At 47.5% G+C, this 17,594-nt stretch overlaps 1 long non-coding RNA gene across 1 annotated transcript in view; it reads left to right on the top strand.

Moving 5' to 3' along the window:
• LOC140399766 (uncharacterized) overlaps positions 1-17,362 on the top strand; it is a 93,637-nt gene extending 76,275 nt beyond the window's left edge. The window contains exons 3-4 of the long non-coding RNA XR_011937860.1: positions 2,175-2,225; positions 17,072-17,362. This is a non-coding gene — a long non-coding RNA (uncharacterized lncRNA). The remainder of the gene's footprint in view (positions 1-2,174; positions 2,226-17,071) is intronic.
• Positions 17,363-17,594: the final 232 nt, after the last annotated feature.

Below are 17,594 nucleotides of genomic sequence, written 5' to 3'. Positions count from 1 at the left end.
CTTCATATTTTACTTGTTGTTCACGGACAGATTTCTTTAATGAGCTGCTTGAGAAATTTGGATTCAATTTCATTTTTTCACTCTGTGAGATGTAAAGTTTATTCCTGAATAAATACAGGGTCATCGGCAACAACATCATTTTATTAGACAAGGAGGTTCAATGGGATCTTTCACTGAAATCCTCTGATGTCAATTCCTGAGATTCAAATTTATAATGAAACAATTTATATTCAATGAAAACGGTCAGTTTGATAACCCCAACTGCTTTCTGTTACCTCGCCCCTCACTCTCCTCTCTCACCTTGTTTTTAATTTGGGGAATTCTGCAGGCAGCTTGTGCACAGGAAGAGCCCCAAAAGTGGTGGCACTTTCAAAATTAAGTTCAGAGTCTCTGAAGATGGATTTCTTTCTCTCTTTCTACTTGAACCTGTACAAACTGACAGCAGGCATATTGATTGCACAGCAAGATTCCACAATCAGAAATGTGATCCTGGTGGAAAATTCCCCCACGTCCCCTGTGGAAAGGATGAATTAACTCCCTCATTCCCACCTTTAAGTTTAAGACTTTTAACTCAAGACCTTCAAACCCATTTTGCAGTCCGTGAGCTAATTTTTTAAAAATGTGGTCATTATTGCTGTGTTTTTTGAAAATATTTTCATTCCGATGAGGACGGACATAACAAAATACAAACAATCAGTCACAACACAAACAAAATACTATTCTCCTCATTTGAGATTTATTCCTTTATTTCCATTAAACTTTCCCCTCTTCCCTCCCCTTACCCACTGGCAACAAACAGATCTGTAAATAGAGACAAGAACAGCTTCCATCTCGTCCAGAACCCCCACCTGAGCCACAAAGGGCTAACTTTAGTTTCTCAACTTTAAGGAATTCCGCAATATCCCTCAACCATCTCGATATTTTTGGCGGATCTTCTGACTTCCCTTCCAATAAAAATAGCCTCCGGGCGATCAATGTGGCAAAGGCCACCACATCGGCCCCGTCCCCATCTATTGGTCCCGGTACTTCCGACACCCCAGAAATTGCCTCATGTGGTCCCAGTAATATTTCCACCTCCACAACTTTAGTTCCTGTTTTAAATAGCGAGAGCCAGAAGCCCAATAATCGTGGACGTGACCAGAAGATGTGGACGAGGTTCACCGGTCCTCCTTTACACTCTCACATTTATCTTCTTCCTCTGTGAAGAATCTGCTCGTTCGTTCCTGTGTCATATAGCCCCTGTGTACATCCTTGAATTGTATCAAGCCCATTCGAGCACGTGAAGATGTCGCATTGACCCTGTGTATAACCTCACTCCATAGTCCCCATTCCAACGCCACACCCAACTCTTCCTTCCACTTTTGTTTTATTTCCTCAATTGCTGCTTTCTTTCTGTCCATCAGCCAGCTGTAAATGTTAGTAATTCTCCCATCACCAACTCAGCTGGGAGGAGCAATTTATCCAGCAGCTTGTTCTCTGGTAGGCAACGAAAGAGGACAACTCCTTTTTCACCAAGTTTCATCTTTGAAGATAATTAAACTTCACCTCCCTCGGCATTTTATGTTTCTCCCTCAATTCTTCAAATCTACTTTCCAACAACAAGTCTGTAACCTGTCTCAGCCCAGCTTTATGCCACTGTTTAAATATTGTATCCAGTCTTGCCGCCGGGGTGAATCGGGGGTTTCCATAAATAGGGGCTCGCACCGTCAAGTTAACCAAAGCAAAATGGCGTCTCCACTTGCTCCAGATGTTGAAGGAAGATGCCAGCACCGGGCTTTGTGTAAACCTCCCCGGGGGAAATGGGAGTGGGGCCGCAGCGAAAGTCTGCAAACTAGCCCCCTTACACGATGCTTACTCCACCTGTACCCATTCCGCTTCTTCCTCTCCCCACCATTGTCGAATATTCTCCAAATTCACCGCCCAATAATAATACAAAAGATTGGGAAGCACCAACCCTCCCACCCACCCATTCTTTTTAAATGTGTGCTGGTCCTTTTGAAGACAAATCCAAAATCTCCTTCCATTTACTGATGGAGAAGTGATCTGCCGCATTTTCTATCTGTTTAGAGCAGGGTGTCTGTGTGAGGGTAAGTGTGTTACTGTGTGTGTGGACTTTTCTCTATCTGTCTATCTGCCAGTCGCCCTGGTCCAAGATTCTGTTTCTCTCTCCACAGATGCTGCCTGACCTGCTCAGTATTTTCCCGCATTGGTACAAGAGCGAGGAGGTAAGGCTGAACTTATACAAGACACTAGTTAGACCTCAGCTGGAATATTGTGGACAGTTCTGGGCGCCACACTATAGGAAGGATGTGAACACACTGGAGCGAGTGCAGAGGAGGTTCACAAGAATGGTTCAGGGATGAGAAACTTCAGTGATGAGGATAGATTGGAGAGGTTGGGTCTGTTCTCCACGGAGAGAAATGGCCAAGAGGAGATTAGATAGAGGTGATCAAATTCTTGGGGGTGCCGGACAGAGTAGACAGGGAGAAACTGTTCCCAATATTGAGAAGATCAAGAACGAGATGGCACAGGATTAAAGTGAATTGGAAAAGAAGCAAATATTTGTGAGAAAATGGAAACAGTATAGTGTAGAGAGAGCCCTGCTCGGTATCACACCCCGTGCTGTACCTGTCCTGGGAGTGTTTGAGAGGAAAAATGCAGAGGGAGCTTTACTCTGTATCTAACCCCGTGCTGTACCTGTCCTGGGAGTGTTTGATGGGTCAGTGTAGAGAGAGCTTTACTCTGTATCTAACCCCGTGCTGTACCTGTCCTGGGAGTGTTTGATGGGCACAGAGTAGAGAGAGCCTTGCTCGATGTCTAATACCGGGCTGTACCTGTCCTGGGAGTGTTTGATGGGCACAGTGTAGAGAGAGCCTTGCTCTGTATCTAACCCCGTGCTGTACCTGTCCTGGGAGTGTTTGATGGGCACAGAGTAGAGAGAGCCTTGCTCGATGTCTAATACCGGGCTGTACCTGTCCTGGGAGTGTTTGATGGGCACAGTGTAGAGAGAGCCTTGCTCTGTATCTAACCCCGTGCTGTACCTGTCCTGGGAGTGTTTGATGGGCACAGAGTAGAGAGAGCCTTGCTCGATGTCTAATACCGGGCTGTACCTGTCCTGGGAGTGTTTGATGGGGACAGTGTAGAGGGAGCTTTACTCTGTATCTAACCCCGTGCTGTACCTGTCCTGGGAGTGTTTGATGGGGACAGTGTAGAGGGAGCTTTACTCTGTATCTAACCCCGTGCTGTGCCTGTGCTGGGAGTGTTTGATGGGCACAGAGTAGAGAGAGCCTTGCTCGATGTCTAATACCGGGCTGTACCTGTCCTGGGAGTGTTTGATGGGGACAGTGTAGAGGGAGCTTTACTCTGTATCTAACCCCGTGCTGTATCTGTCCTGGGAGTGTTTGATGGGGACAGTGTAGAGGGAGCTTTACTCTGTATCTAACCCCGTGCTGTACCTGTCCTGGGAGTGTTTGATGGGGACAGTGTAGAGGGAGCTTTACTCTGTATCTAACCCGGTGCTGCACCAGTCCTGGGAGTGTTTGATGGGGACAGTGTAGAGCGAGCTTTACTCTGTATCTAACCCCGTGCTGTACCTGTCCTGGGAGTGTTTGATGGGGACCGTGTAGAGCGAGCTTTACACTGCATCTAACCCCGTGCTGTACCTGTCCTAGGAGTGTTTGATGGGTACAGTGTAAAGGGAGCATTACTCTGTATCTAACCCCGTGCTGTACCTGTCCTGGGAGTGTTTGATGGGGACAGTGTAGAGGGAACTTTACTCTGTATCTAACCCCGTGCTGTACCTGTCCTGGGTGTGTTTGATGTTGACAGTGTAGAGGGAGCTTTACTCTATATCTAACCCCGTGCTGTGCCTGTGCTGGGAGTGTTTGATGGGCACAGTGTAGAGAGAGCCTTGCTCGATATCTAATACCGTGTTGTACCTGTCCTGGGAGTGTTTGATGGGCACAGTGTAGAGAGAGCCTTGCTCGATATCTAATACCATGTTGTACCTGTCCTGGGAGTGTTTGCCGGGGACAGTGTAGAGAGAGCCTTGCTCGATATCTAATACCGTGTTGTACCTGTCCTGGGAGTGTTTGCCAGGGACAGTGCAGAGGAATCTGTGTCTCGCCCCATGATGTACCTTTGCTGGTCGTGTTCGACGGAGTTTTAATATCTCAAATAAATGTCTTCTATTAGTTTCTCCATCCCTCTGTTTCTGCTTCTCTCTCTGTCTGTCTGGGAATATTGTCAGAACAAAATCCACGATCAGCAGTCAGCCATTTTAAGTTACTTAATGGTGGCCATTTTAGGTGAGCACAGCACAGTCATTTCTGACATTTGTACACGTTGGTACAACAAAATCCTGATGGAAAGTGTCTGATTTAAACAGTGATTTGTTGGGGAATGTGGATGTAGAAAGGGAGCTGGCTGTCCTTGTACACCAGTCACTGAAAGTGGAGAGGGGGAGCAGCAAGCAGTTAAGAAGGCCAATGATATGTTGGCCTTCATTGAAAGAGGGATTTGAGTTCAGAAGTGGAGATGTCTTACTGCAGTTACACAAGCCCTTGGTGAGACCACACCTGGAGTATTGCGTACAGTTTCGGTCTCTCTGACTAAGAAAGGATAGAGTTGCCAGAGAGGGAGTGCAGCGGAGGATCAATCGGCTGATAGGGAGGTTGCCGGACTGTCCTACAAGGAGAGATTGGTTTGACTGTGGCACAGTGGTTAGCACTGTTGCCTCACCGTGCCAGTGACCCAGGATAAATTCTGGCCGTGTGTGACTGAATACGTGGAGTTGGCCGTTTCTCCCCGTGTGTGCGTGGGTTTCCTCCGGGTGCTCCGGTTTCCTTCCACAGTCCAAAGACGTGCAGGCTAGGTGGAATGGTCCTGCTAAATTACCCCTTAGTGCCCAAGAAAGATTGTTTAGATTAGGTTAAGGAGTTATTGGGATAGGGCGGGTGACTGAGCTTACATAGAATGCTGTGTCAGAGGGTTGGTGTCGATTCGATGGGCAGAATGGCCTCCTTCTGCATTGTAGGGATTCTATCATTGTGCCTGTATTCACTAGGGCCTAGAAGGATGTGAGGAGATGTTGGCCGTGCTAAAGTGCCCCTTTGTGGCCCAAAGGTTAGGTGGTGTTACTGGGGTTATTTGGATAGGGGGGAGGCGTGGGCTTGGGTAGGGTGCTCTCTCCGAGGGCCAGTGCAGACTCGATGGGCCAAATGGGCTACTCCTGCAATGTATATTCTATGATTCTGTGAGCTCTGATTGAAATGTATTACATTCCAACAGCGCTGTGCAGAGTATACACAGAGATGGAGATTCTGAACATTGAATTAATGTATTCTGTTATTTTCCCCATCTTCTCTGTCTCTGCATCTCTCTCTCTCTCTCTCTGGGAATCTGTCTAAACAAATCCACGATCAGCAGTCAGCCATTTTAAGTTACTGAACGGTGGCCATTTTATGTGAGCACAACACTGAGACAATTCGGACAGTTGTCCAAGTTAGTGTCAAACAAAAACTGAAGGAAAGAGTCAAATTTAAATGGTGATATGTTGGGCAATGTGGATGTACAAATGGAGCTTGTACACCAGTCACTGAAAGTGGAGAGGGGGTTGCAGCAAGCAGTTAAGAAGACCAATGATATGTTGGCCTTCATTGAAAGAGGGATTTGAATTCAGAAGTGGAGATGTCTTACTGCAGTTGCACAAGGCCTTGGTGAGACCACACCTGGAGTACTGTGTACAGTTTCGGTCTCCCTAACATAGAAGGGATATAGTTGCCAGAGAGGGAGTGCAGCGGAGGGACAATCGGCTGATAGGGAGATTGCCGGACTGTCCCAGGAGGAGAGATTGGTTCAATAGGACCCGAACGAGCCCTGTTTCTCCAACCTAACCCTGGAGATCTAATCCCACATTCCTGGTGATGTCTCCACTCTCAAAGATGGAAAGATATTGACCAAGTTTAAAGCAGAAATTGACAGCTTTCTAAATCCCAATGACATAAAGGGACATGGGGATAGTGTTGGGGAAAAGACATTGAAGTGAAGATATTTCACAGCTGGATTCACAGAATACCGACAGCAAAGTATCTTAAATTTTGGAAGAGCCACAAATGTTGTGAAACATTTGGGAAATGATTAGAAACAGTTTGGACTGAGATCTCCTCAGTTGACCTGTGTGCAGTCCACACCCCCGACTTTCTGTCAGGAATGTCCCCCTCGGTGTGTTTCCTGTGTCTGCAAAGGTAACACTTGTCCTGTCTATGGTTATGTTAATTCAGCAGACAGCCACAGATTCACAATGTCCTGTCCTTATTTCTGTCTTTGTTTAACATTTGTTCCCTCTGAATTTCTGACCTGTTTGGAATAACCATTCGTCTGTCGCCTTAGGAAGGCTTTCCATAGAATGAGTAAAAACCAGCAAGAAATCACAGAATGTGAGTTAAACACAACTTCATTCCTGCTTCCATTTAGAGAGAAGATTCCTGGCCAGACAAACAAAGCTCATTGCAAAGTTTCACTTCATATTTTACTTGTTGTTCACAGACAGATTTTTCACTGAAATCTTCTGATGTCAATTCCTGAGATTAGAATTTATAAAGAAACAATTTGGATTGAATGAAAACGGTCAGTTTGATAACCCTAATGTCCTGACTGCCTCACGTCCTGGCACCCTCACACCATCACACCCTCATGTCCCCTAACCCTCACATCCTGACCCACTCCCGTCCCCGAAACCTCAGATCCTGACCCGCTGTGTACCTCTTTCTCTGTGTGTGTCCCTCACTCTCTCCGTGTGCCCACCTCTCTCTGTCCCTCTCTCCCTCTGTGTCCCTGTTGCTCTCAAAGTGTCCTCTCACTCTATCCCTCTCTTTCACTGTCTACCTCTTTCTCTCTGTGTCACTCTCCCTGTCGCCCTCTCCCTTTCTGTATCCCCCTCTCTCTGTCTCCCTCTCTCCCTCTCCCTCTATCTCTATCCCTCTTTCTCTTTGTCCCACTATCTCTCACTGTGTACATCTCTCTTTCTATCACTCTATCGCTCACTCTCCTTCTCTCGCTGTGTCCCTCGCTCTTGCTGTGTCGTCGCTCTCGCTGTGTCCCTCGCTCTCGCTGTGTCCCTCGCTCTCATTGAGTCCCTCGCTCTCTGTGTATCCCACACTCTCTGTGTGCCCCTCACTCTCTGTGTACCCCTCACTCTCTGTGCGTCCCTCGCTCTCTGTGCGTACCTCGCTCTCTGTGTGTCCGTCGCTCTCTGTGAGTCCCTCGCTCTCTGTGTGTTCCTTGCTCTCTGTGTGTGTCCCTCGCTCTCTGTGTGTGTCCCTTGCTCCCTGTGTGTCCCTCGCTCTCTGTGCGTCCCTCGCTCTCTGTGCGTCCCTCGCTCTCTGTGCGCCCCTCGCTCTCTGTGTGTGTCCTTCGCTCTCTGTGCACCCCTCGCTCTCTGTGTCCCTCGCTCTCTGTATGTCCCTCGCTCTCTGTGTGTCCCTCGCTCTCTGTGTGTGTCCCTCGCTCTCTGTGTGACCCTCGCTCTCTGTGTGTCCATCGCTCTCTGTGTGTCCCTCGCTCTGTGTGTGTGTCTCGCTCTCTGTGCGTCCCTCTCTCTCTCTGTGTCCCTCGCTCTCTGTGTGTGTCCCTCGCTCTCTGTGTGTCCCTCGCTCTCTGTGTGTCCCTCGCTCTCTGTGTGTGTCCCTCGCTCTCTGTGTGACCCTCGCTCTCTGTGTGTTCCTCGCTCTCTGTGTGTCCCTCGCTCTGTGTGTGTGTCTCGCTCTCTGTGCACCCTACAACTAGGGAATAATATACCGAGCTAGTTGGGGAACTGGGAGACATAGGTACATACAGAGGGTAATGTATATAAACTTGCTCAGGAACTGGCTGACACATTACTGAAAATGGTTCATGTATATAAGTTACCTTGGGAAGCAGGAGATACAGTTACACAATAGACCTCATGTATATAAGTTAGTTGAAGAACTACGAGTCGCAGTTACAGAATATAGATCATGTGTATAAGCTTTTGGGGAACCAAGACAGACAGTTGCAGAATAAGGGTCATTTATTTAGAACTAGGAGACAAAATTACACAATGAGGCTCATGTATGTTAGCGAGCTGTGCAAGTGCGAGACACGGTTGAAGAATAACGGTCATGTATATAATGTCGCGGAGTATCTGGGAGTCAATAACAGAATCATATTTATTAATTTAATGTCGCTGGAGAACTCTGAGACACCGTTAGATAATGAGGGTCACAATATAAAGCTCTCAGTGAACTGGGATAAAGTTGCAGAATAAGAGAAATGCACAAAATCTAGCTGGTGAACTGGGAGATACAATTACATAATAAGGGTCATGTGTATCACAAGCGGGGAAATTGGAAGTGGCAGGTGGAGAATAACTGTTAGGTATACAAGCCAGCTGGGAAATGGGAGACACAGTTACAGAATCGTGATCATGCATGTAGGTTAGATGTTGAACTAAGAGACACCGTTACAGAGTAATGGTCATGTACATCAGCTCGCTGGAGAACTCGGAGGCACAGTTCCAGAATGAGTTTTATACATGTTTGTTACCTGGGGAACTGTGAGACACTATTACAGAATAAGAGTATGCATGTACGTTGGCTGGGGAACAGGGTGACAGTTGCAGTGAGAGTCATGTATACATTCGCGCTGGAGAAGGCGGAGACACAGTAACAGAACACTGGCCATGTAGAGAAGCTACCTGCAGAACGAGGAGACAAAGTTACAGAATTAGAGTTATGTATGGTAACTAGCTGTGAAACTAGGAGACACAGTTACGGAAATGGGACATGTATATTAGCTCGCTGATGAACTGGAAGAGACAGTTAGAGAATAAGGGTCATGTGTACCTAGCTATCTGGGGAACTAGGAGACACAGATACACAATGAGGGTCGTATAAAATCTCCCTCAGCAACTGTCTGGACAGTTACAAAATAAGGACCATGGATATCACTAGCTGGGGAACCAGGATATATAGTTACAGAATAAGGGTCATGTATATGAGCTATCTGGGCAGCGGGAGACACAGTTACAAAATCAGCGTCATATATATAAGCTAGCCGGAGAACTCAGGGTCGCAGTTATAGAACATGTGTAAGGCGTATAAGCACAATGGTGAATTGGGAGACACCGTTACACAATAAGAGTTATGCATATTCACTTGCTGTAGAACCGAACTGGGGGTCAGCGAGCAGGTTATTACTGAGAGTAAGTGTCACTTGGTCGCACTGTCAGTGGGTGGCACAGGAACACATTGGTTAGCACTGTTTCTTCACACGCCAGGGTCACAGGGTCGATTCCTGGCTTCGGTCACTGTCTGTGCGGAGTCTGCATGTTCTCCCAACGTCTGCGTGGGTTTCCTCCGGGAGCTTCGGCTTTCTCCCACGGTCCGGGGATGTGCAGGTTAGGTGGAGTGGCCATGCTAAATTGCCCATTATGTCCAAAAAGGTTTGGGTGGGGTTACTGGGTTGCGGGGAGAAGGTGTACTTAAAGTAGGGTGGTTTTTCTAACGGCCTGTGCAGGCTCGATGGGCCAAATGGTCTCCCTCTGCACTGTGAATTCTATGAACTTGGAGGCACAGTTAACATCGCGTGTTTCATCTCTATAAGCTAGCTGCGGGACTGTGAGACACAGTTGCAGAATAAGAGTATGTATGTAAGTTCGCTGGGGAACTGGGTGACAGTTTCAGAATAAGTGCCACGTATTCATGGTCGCTGGAGAACATAGAGGCACTAGGGGACATAGGTACACACTAAGGGTCATGTATATACGCAAATGGGGAAATTGGGAGTCACGGGTACATAATAAGGGTTAGTTAAACATGCTAGCTGGGGAATGGGAGACACGAGTACAAAATGAGGTTCCTGTATATAAACTAGCTGGGAAACGAGGCACGACAGGCACAGAATAAGGGTCTTGTATAAAAGGTAGATGGGAACTAGCAGACACAGTTACAGAGTAAACCTTACCTATGTAAGTTAGCTGGGGAACTAGGCGATACAGGTACAGAGTAAGGGTCATGTACGTAAGTTAGCTGGGGAACTAGGAGACAAAGTTACAGAATGACAAGGAGCCAGCTATAGAATAAGGGTCATGTGTATAAGCTCTGTGCGTCCCTCGCTCTGTGTGTGTCCCTCACTCTCTGTGTGTCCCTCGCTCTCAGTGTGACCCTCGCTCTCTGTGTGTCCCTCGCTCTCTGTGTGTCCATCGCTCTCTGTGTGTCCCTCGTTCTCTGTGTGTATCCCTCGCTCTCTGTGTTTGTCCCTCGCTCTCTGTGTGTGTCCCTCCCTCTGTGTGTCCCTCGCTCTCTGTGTGTCCCTCGCTCTCTGTGTGTGTCCCTCGCTTTGTGTGTCCCTCGCTCTCTATGTGTCCCTCGCTTTCTGTGTGTGTCCCTCCCTCTGTGTGTCCCTCGCTCTCTGTGTGTCCCTCGCTTTCTGTGTGTCCCTCGCTCTCTGTATGTCCCTCGCTCTCTGTCTGTCCCTAGCTCTGTGCGTGTGCCCCTCGCTCTGTGTGTCCCTCGCTCTCTGTGTGTCCCTCGCTCTTTGTGTGTCCCTCGCTCTCTGTGTGTGCCCCTCGCTCTGTGCGTCCCTCGCTCTCTGTGCATCCCTCGCTCTCTGTGTGCCCCTCGCTCTCTGTGTGTCCCTCGCTCTCTGTGTGTGTCCCTCGCTCTGTGTGTCCCTCGCTCTGTGTGTGTCCCTCGGTCCCTGTCTGTCCCTCGCTCTGTGTGTGTGCCCCTCGCTCTGTGTGTCCCTCGCTCTCTGTGTGTCCCTCGCTCTTTGTGTGTCCCTCGCTCTCTGTGTGTGTCCCTCGCTCTGTGTGTCCCTCGCTCCCTGTGTGTCCCTCGGTCCCTGTCTGGCCCTCGCTCTGTGTGTGTGCCCCTCGCTCTGTGTGTCCCTCGCTCTCTGTGTGTCCCTCGCTCTTTGTGTGCCCTCGCTCTCTGTGTGTGTCCCTCACTCTGTGCGTCCCTCGCTCTCTGTGCGTCCCACGCTCTGTGTGTGTGTCCCTCGCTCTGTGCGTACCTCACTCTCTGTGTGCCCCTCGCTCTGTGTGTCCCTCGCTCTGTGTGTGTCCCTCGCTCTCTGTGTGTCCCTCGCTCTCTGTGTGTCCCTCGCTCTATGTGTGTCCCTCGCTCTCTGTGTGTCCCTCGCTCTGTGCGTCCCTCGCTCTCTGTGTGCCCCTCGCTCTTTGTGTCCCTCGCTCTCTGTGCCTCCCTCGCTCTCTATGTGTCCCTCGCTCTCTCTGTGTGTCCCTCGCTCTCGGTGTGTGTCCCTCGCTCTCTGTGTGTCCCTCGCTCTGTGTGTGTCTCCCTCGCTCTGTGCGTCCCTCGCTCTCTGTGTGCCCCTCGCTCTGTGTGTCCCTCGCTCTCTGTGCCTCCCTCGCTCTCTGTGTGTCCCTCGCTCTCTATGTGTGTCCCTCGCTCTCGGTGTATGTCCCTCGCTCTCTGTGTGTCCCTCGCTCTCTGTGTGCCCCTCGCTCTGTGTGTCCCTCGCTCTCTTTGTTTCCCTCGCTCTCTGTGCGTCCCTCACTCTCTGTGTTCCCTCGCTCTCTGTGTGCCCCTCGCTCTGTGTGTCCCTCGCTCTCTGTGCCTTCCTCGCTCTCTGTGTGTCCCTCGCTCTCTCTGTGTGTCCCTCGCTCTCAGTGTGTGTCCCTCGCTCTCTGTGTGTCCCTCGCTCTGTGTGTGTGTCCCTCGCTCTGTGCGTCCCTCGCTCTCTGTGTGTCCCTCGCTCTCTGTGCCTTCCTCGCTCTCTGTGTGTCCCTCGCTCTCTCTGTGTGTCCCTCGCTCTCGGTGTGTGTCCCTCGCTCTCTGTGTGTCCCTCGCTCTGTGTGTGTGTCCCTCGCTCTGTGCGTCCCTCGCTCTCTGTGTGCCCCTCGCTCTGTGTGTCCCTCGCTCTCTGTGCCTCCTTCGATCTCTGTGTGTCCCTCGCTCTCTCTGTGTGTCCCTCGCTCTCGGTGTGTGTCCCTCGCTCTCTGTGTGTCCCTCGCTCTGTGTGTGTGTCCCTCGCTCTGTGCGTCCCTCGCTCTCTGTGTGCCCCTCGCTCTGTGTGTCCCTCGCTCTCTGTGTGTCCCTCGCTTTCTGTGTTTCCCTCGCTCTCTGTGCGTCCCTCACTCTCTGTGCGTCCCTCGCTCTCTGTGTGCCCCTTGCTCTGTGTGTCCCTCGCTCTCTGTGCCTCCCTCGCTCTCTGTGAAGGGGCTGCACCCTTTTTTGGGCGAGCCTTGAACTTGGCCCCAATCAATTGGGCCGTTTCTTGATGGTTCCTATTGATTTCATCCAATAAAGGGGTGGGTGCCCTGATCGCTGGGCGTGTCCTAGGTGGCCGTTGGCCTGCTTTGTTCTGGTCTCCTCTGGCGCCGGGGTGTCTGCCTTAGTATCGGTTAATCAAATGTTACTCTTTTGATCCCGGAGATGGGCTATTAGTATGCTAATGGACCTACAGTTTTTGGTCTTGTCTGGGAGCTGCGGCTCAAATCAACAGACAAACCCTGAACCTGCTTGTTTTCTCAGTATTGTCCATTTTCCCTGCAATCCTTACAAAGTGTCCATTTTGTAATCGGGAAGTGGCCATCCCAGATGGCTACAATACCACACTTAGTACTTCCTGGCGCCGTATCCCTCTATATCCATCTTATCCATGTATTTGTCGTTAACCCCTTTGAACGCCGTTAATATATCTGCTTCGACAAACTATTCTGATAATGCGTTCCTGGCAATCACCACCCAATCTAATAAAACCTGTCTCGCACATCTCCTCTAAACATTTCCCCGCTGACCATAAATCCTCCTGGTGCCTGACTCCTCCACCCAACAGTAGAGTGCCTGCTCATCTACTCTCTGCACGCACCTCAAAATATTTTATGCCTTACATCGGTTCCAAAAAAATGAAAGATGACTTTTTATACTGATATTCTCCAGCCTTATTCATCAAACTCCGGCGTTCTGATAAAAACAGTCCGGGTGTTTTCAGCCTTTTCCCATAGCTAACACCCTGCAGACCAGACAACATGCTGGTAAACCTCCTCTGCACCCTCTCTCAAAGCCTCCCCATCCTTCTGTGGACAAAAATCGTGCTCAATGATTCAAGTGCGGCCACACATAGGTTGGAAACAACTGCAGCATGAATTGGCAGTTCCTATGCTGACATACAACAGCGTTATTCTTTAAGTTGGCTCGCCACTTACCCAGAGAGCTTAAATTCATGGCCCTTTTCTGTAACTGTGTCTCCCAGTTCACCAGCGAGCTTATATACCTGAGCTATAATTCTGTAACTGTGTGCCCCATTTCCGCAGCTAGCTCTGATTAATGTCTATTGAATAGAACATGTGTTCTATTGCAGTGTCTCCAAGTTCTATGGCTTTGTATTTTTATGGAAGTATTATATTTATTTTCAATTATTTCATAACTTTGGTTATATCGTTTCCTCTAAGTTGTCATCCAAAATTAGGTACAAAAATTATATTTCTTAATGTTATTTAAACTTAGTCTGAGCTTCCCTCACCCTGACCCCGATGTCCAAAAGGGAAATACACTCAGAAGATCACCAGCAACTCTTGCAAATAATTCAAATCTAGAAGGTATATTTGCAAGTTGACACAGCAGCCTCATTCACAGAGACAGCCTTTTAAAGATAATATCCTCTGCAGCTGAAAATTCACAGCGTTCTGGGGTAGAGAATTCAGAACATCCCAAAACCTCTGAAATAAATAATATGCCCCTTTTTACAGGCGTCAGTTGCTGCCAATTATTTCGAGACTGTATCTTCCAGTACCCGGGTTAGTGTCTGTACAAAAACGTGGATAAGTGACTGAAATAGCAATAGTTAACAAACAAAATTAGAGCAGAAAGACTGTGTCTAGCTTCCGGCATTATTAATCTTGTTTGTACATATCCTGAGTATAAATAATAGATTAAATGACTCTAGCCACAAAATCTGGCTTGCGGGTTACAAGATGGCAGCCATGACAGAATCATGAATGCAAGATTGTCACAGTTGTAAATGGTGACAAAGCAAGAGTAAAATACAAATAAATGGAGCATGAAAATATACTCGCAATACTAAAATCATCACAGGGAGCTTTTGCAATTAATTATGAAAATGAGAGTTCAAAATGCCAGCGATACGAGGAGACATATTATTGAAACAGGAGCAGGGTCTGGGCAAAATTCAGATATCTAGGAACCCCACTACCGGGTGATTTCCCTCCAAGTCACTCACCACCCTGACTTGGAAATATAGCCACAGTCTGTAACTTTTTCTACTATTTCCCAACAAGCTTCACTTAATAACCTGTGCTGTGGCTGTGTCTCCAATTTAAAAATCTTGTGTGTTTACATTGCCCACACAATGTAACTGTGTCTCCTATTTTCATAGCCAGCCTCTTCATACAGTAATGGTATCTCCATGTCCCCATATAACTTAAGTACCTGAACATCATTCGATAACTGAGTCTCCCAGTTCCCAAGCTAGCTGAGATACATGAACATTATTCTGTATCCGTACCTCCTTGTTTCCCAAAGAGCTTATATAGAACAAAAAACAATATAGCACAGGAACAGGACATTTGGCCCTGCAAGCTTGTACCGGTGATGATACCATTCTTGGCCAAAATCCATAGCACTCCCTAGTGCTGAATCGTTCTATACCCAATCTAGCCATGTTTTGTCGACATGCCTTTTGAACGCCATGAAAGTACCTGCTTCTACGACCTCACCATGCTGTGTGTAATAAACCAGCCTCGCAGATCTCCTCTACACTTTTCCCCACTGACCTTAAATACATGACCCCTGGTGACAGACACCAACTTGGAATAGAGTTCCTGTCCATCCACTCTATCTATGCCCCTCATAATCTTGTAGACCTCTATCAGTTCGCCCCTCAACCTCCGGGGTTCTAATGAAAACAGTCCTTGTCTATTCATCCTCTCCACAGAACTAACATCCTCCTGACCAGGCAACATCCTGATAACCGTCCTCTTCACACGCAACATCATTCTGGCAGTGGTCGGCCAGAATTGAGCGCAATAATCCAAGTGCGGCATTACAACTGTTCCATATAAATGAAGGATGACTTGCCAATTTTTATACTGATATTCATCAGCCTTATTCATAACGTTGGTCCGTCACTTCGTCAGAGAGCTGGTATACATGACCCTTTTTCTGTTACAATGCCTCCTAGTTCACCAGCTAGCTGATATTCATGACCTTATTCAATAACCGTCACTCCTCGGTGCCCTGCGAGGTTACATACATGACCCGTATTCTGTGTGTCCAATTTCCGCAGCTAGCTCATATTAATGATATGTCTTCTATTGCAGTGTCTCCAAGTTCTCTGGTTATGTACTTTTCAAAGAGTATTATATTTAATTTCAATGATTTCGAACCTTTGTTTACATCGTTTCCTCGAAGCGACCTCCTGTAGAACAATGAACACGAAGATGACCTTCGGTCCTCCAATGCTTTCACGGTCATGATACCACACTTAGCACTTCCTCGTGCCGCATCCCCCTATATCCATCTGATCCATGTATTTGTTGTTGACTATTTTGAACGCCGTTAATATATCTGATTCCACAACCTCATCTGATAATGCGTTCCAGCACTCACCACCCTGTGCAATAAAACCTGCCTCGCACATCTCTCAACTTTGCCTCACTGACCTTCAACCTATGCCCCCTGGTGGCTGACATCCACTCAAGAGTAAAGTGCCTGCTCACCCACTCTATGCATGCTCCTCATAATCCTTTCGGCCTTACAGCGGTTCCAAACACATGAAGGATGACTTTTTGTACTGATATTCATCGGACTTAGTCATCATCCTCCGGGGTTCTGATAAAAACAGTCCGGGTCTATTGAGACTCTTTGCATAGCTAGCACCCTGCAGACCAGGCAACATCCTGGTAACCCGACTCTGAACCCTCTCCCAAAGCCTCTCCATCCTCCGGGTGCTCCGGTTTCCTCCCACAGTCCAAAGATGTGCGGGTTAGGTGAATTGGCCAATGATAAATTGCCCTTAATGTCCAAATTGCCCTTGGTGTTGGGTGGAAGTGTTGAGTTTGGGTAGGGTGCTCTTTCCAAGAGCCGGTGCAGACTCAAGGGGCCGAGTGGCCTCCTTCTGCACTGTAAATTCAATGATAATCTATGATTAATCTAGGACAAAGGTTCGGCACAACATCGTGGGCCGAAGGGCCTGTTCTGTGCTGTATTTTTCTATGTTCTATGTTCTATGTTCTGGGGACTACAATCGTGCTCAATATTCCAAGTGCGGCCTAACATAGCTTCGAAACAACTGTAGCACGAAGTGCCAGTTTGTATGCTGACATACATCAGCGTTATTCTTTAAGTTGTCTCGCCACTTACCCAGCGAGCTGATATAATGGCCCTTATTCTCTAACTGTGTCTCCCAGTTCACCTGCGAGCTTATATACATGAACTTTATTCTGGAACTATGTGCCCCATTTCCGCAGCTAGCTCTTATTAATGTCATGTTTTCGATTGCAGTGTCTCCAAGTTCTATGGCTATGTATTTTAATGGAAGTATTGTATGTATTTTCAATTATTTCATAGCTTTGCTGTTTCCTCTAAGTTGTCATCCAAAATTAGGTCCAAAAGATTATATTTCTTAACGTTATTTAAACTTAGTCTGAGCTTCCCTCACCCTGACATCGATGTCCAATAGGGAAATACACTCAGAAGATCACCAGCAACTCTTGCAAATAATTCAAATCTAGAAGGTATATTTGCAAGTTGACACAGCAGCCTTAGTTACAGAGACAGCCTTTTAGAGATAATATCCTCTGCAGATGAGAATTCGCAGCGTTCAGGGGTAGAGAATTCAGAACATCCCAAAACCTCTGAATGAAATAATATGCCCCTTTTTACAGACTTCAGTGGCTGCCCCTTGTTCCGAGTTTGTATCTTGCAGTATCCGTCTCCCGGGTTAGTGTCTGTACAGAAACGTGGATAAGTCGCTGAAATAGCAACAGTTACCGCGTTTGGGTAAAACAAAATTAGAGCAGAATGACTGTGTCTAGCTTACGATATTATTAATTTTGTTCGTACAGACACACACAAAACGTTTGAAGAATAGATTAAATGACGCCAGCCACAAATTGAACTTCCGTGTGACAACATGGCAGCCATGATAGAATCGTGGATGCAGGATTGTCACAGTTGTAAACAGTGAACAAGCAAGAGTAAAGTACAAATAAATAGAGCAGGGAACTAAAATCGCAAGGAATCATCACAGGGAGCGTTTGAAATTAATTATGAAAAGGAGAGCCGTCACATGTAATGTTGTCCTTTTTTAACTGTTGATGGTGTATTTGCCAATTAAAATAAGGACATGACAAACATGCCTTTAATGACTTGGTTTCAGTATTTACAAGAGAGGAAGAGTTCAAAATGCCAGCGATACAAGGAGACAAATAATTGAATCCGGAGCAGGGACTGGACAAAATTCAGATATCGAGGAAACCCACTACCTGGTGATTTCCCCTCCAAGTCACTCACCACCCTGACTTGGAAATATAGCCACAGTCTGTAACAGTTTCTACTATTTCCCAACAAGCTTCACTTAATGACCCG

This window comes from Scyliorhinus torazame, chromosome 23, assembly GCF_047496885.1.
Source record: "Scyliorhinus torazame isolate Kashiwa2021f chromosome 23, sScyTor2.1, whole genome shotgun sequence".
Taxonomy (NCBI): domain Eukaryota; kingdom Metazoa; phylum Chordata; class Chondrichthyes; order Carcharhiniformes; family Scyliorhinidae; genus Scyliorhinus; species Scyliorhinus torazame.
The sequence above is the reverse complement of the archived record's forward strand: the minus strand, read 5'-3'. Positions and strand labels throughout refer to the sequence as shown.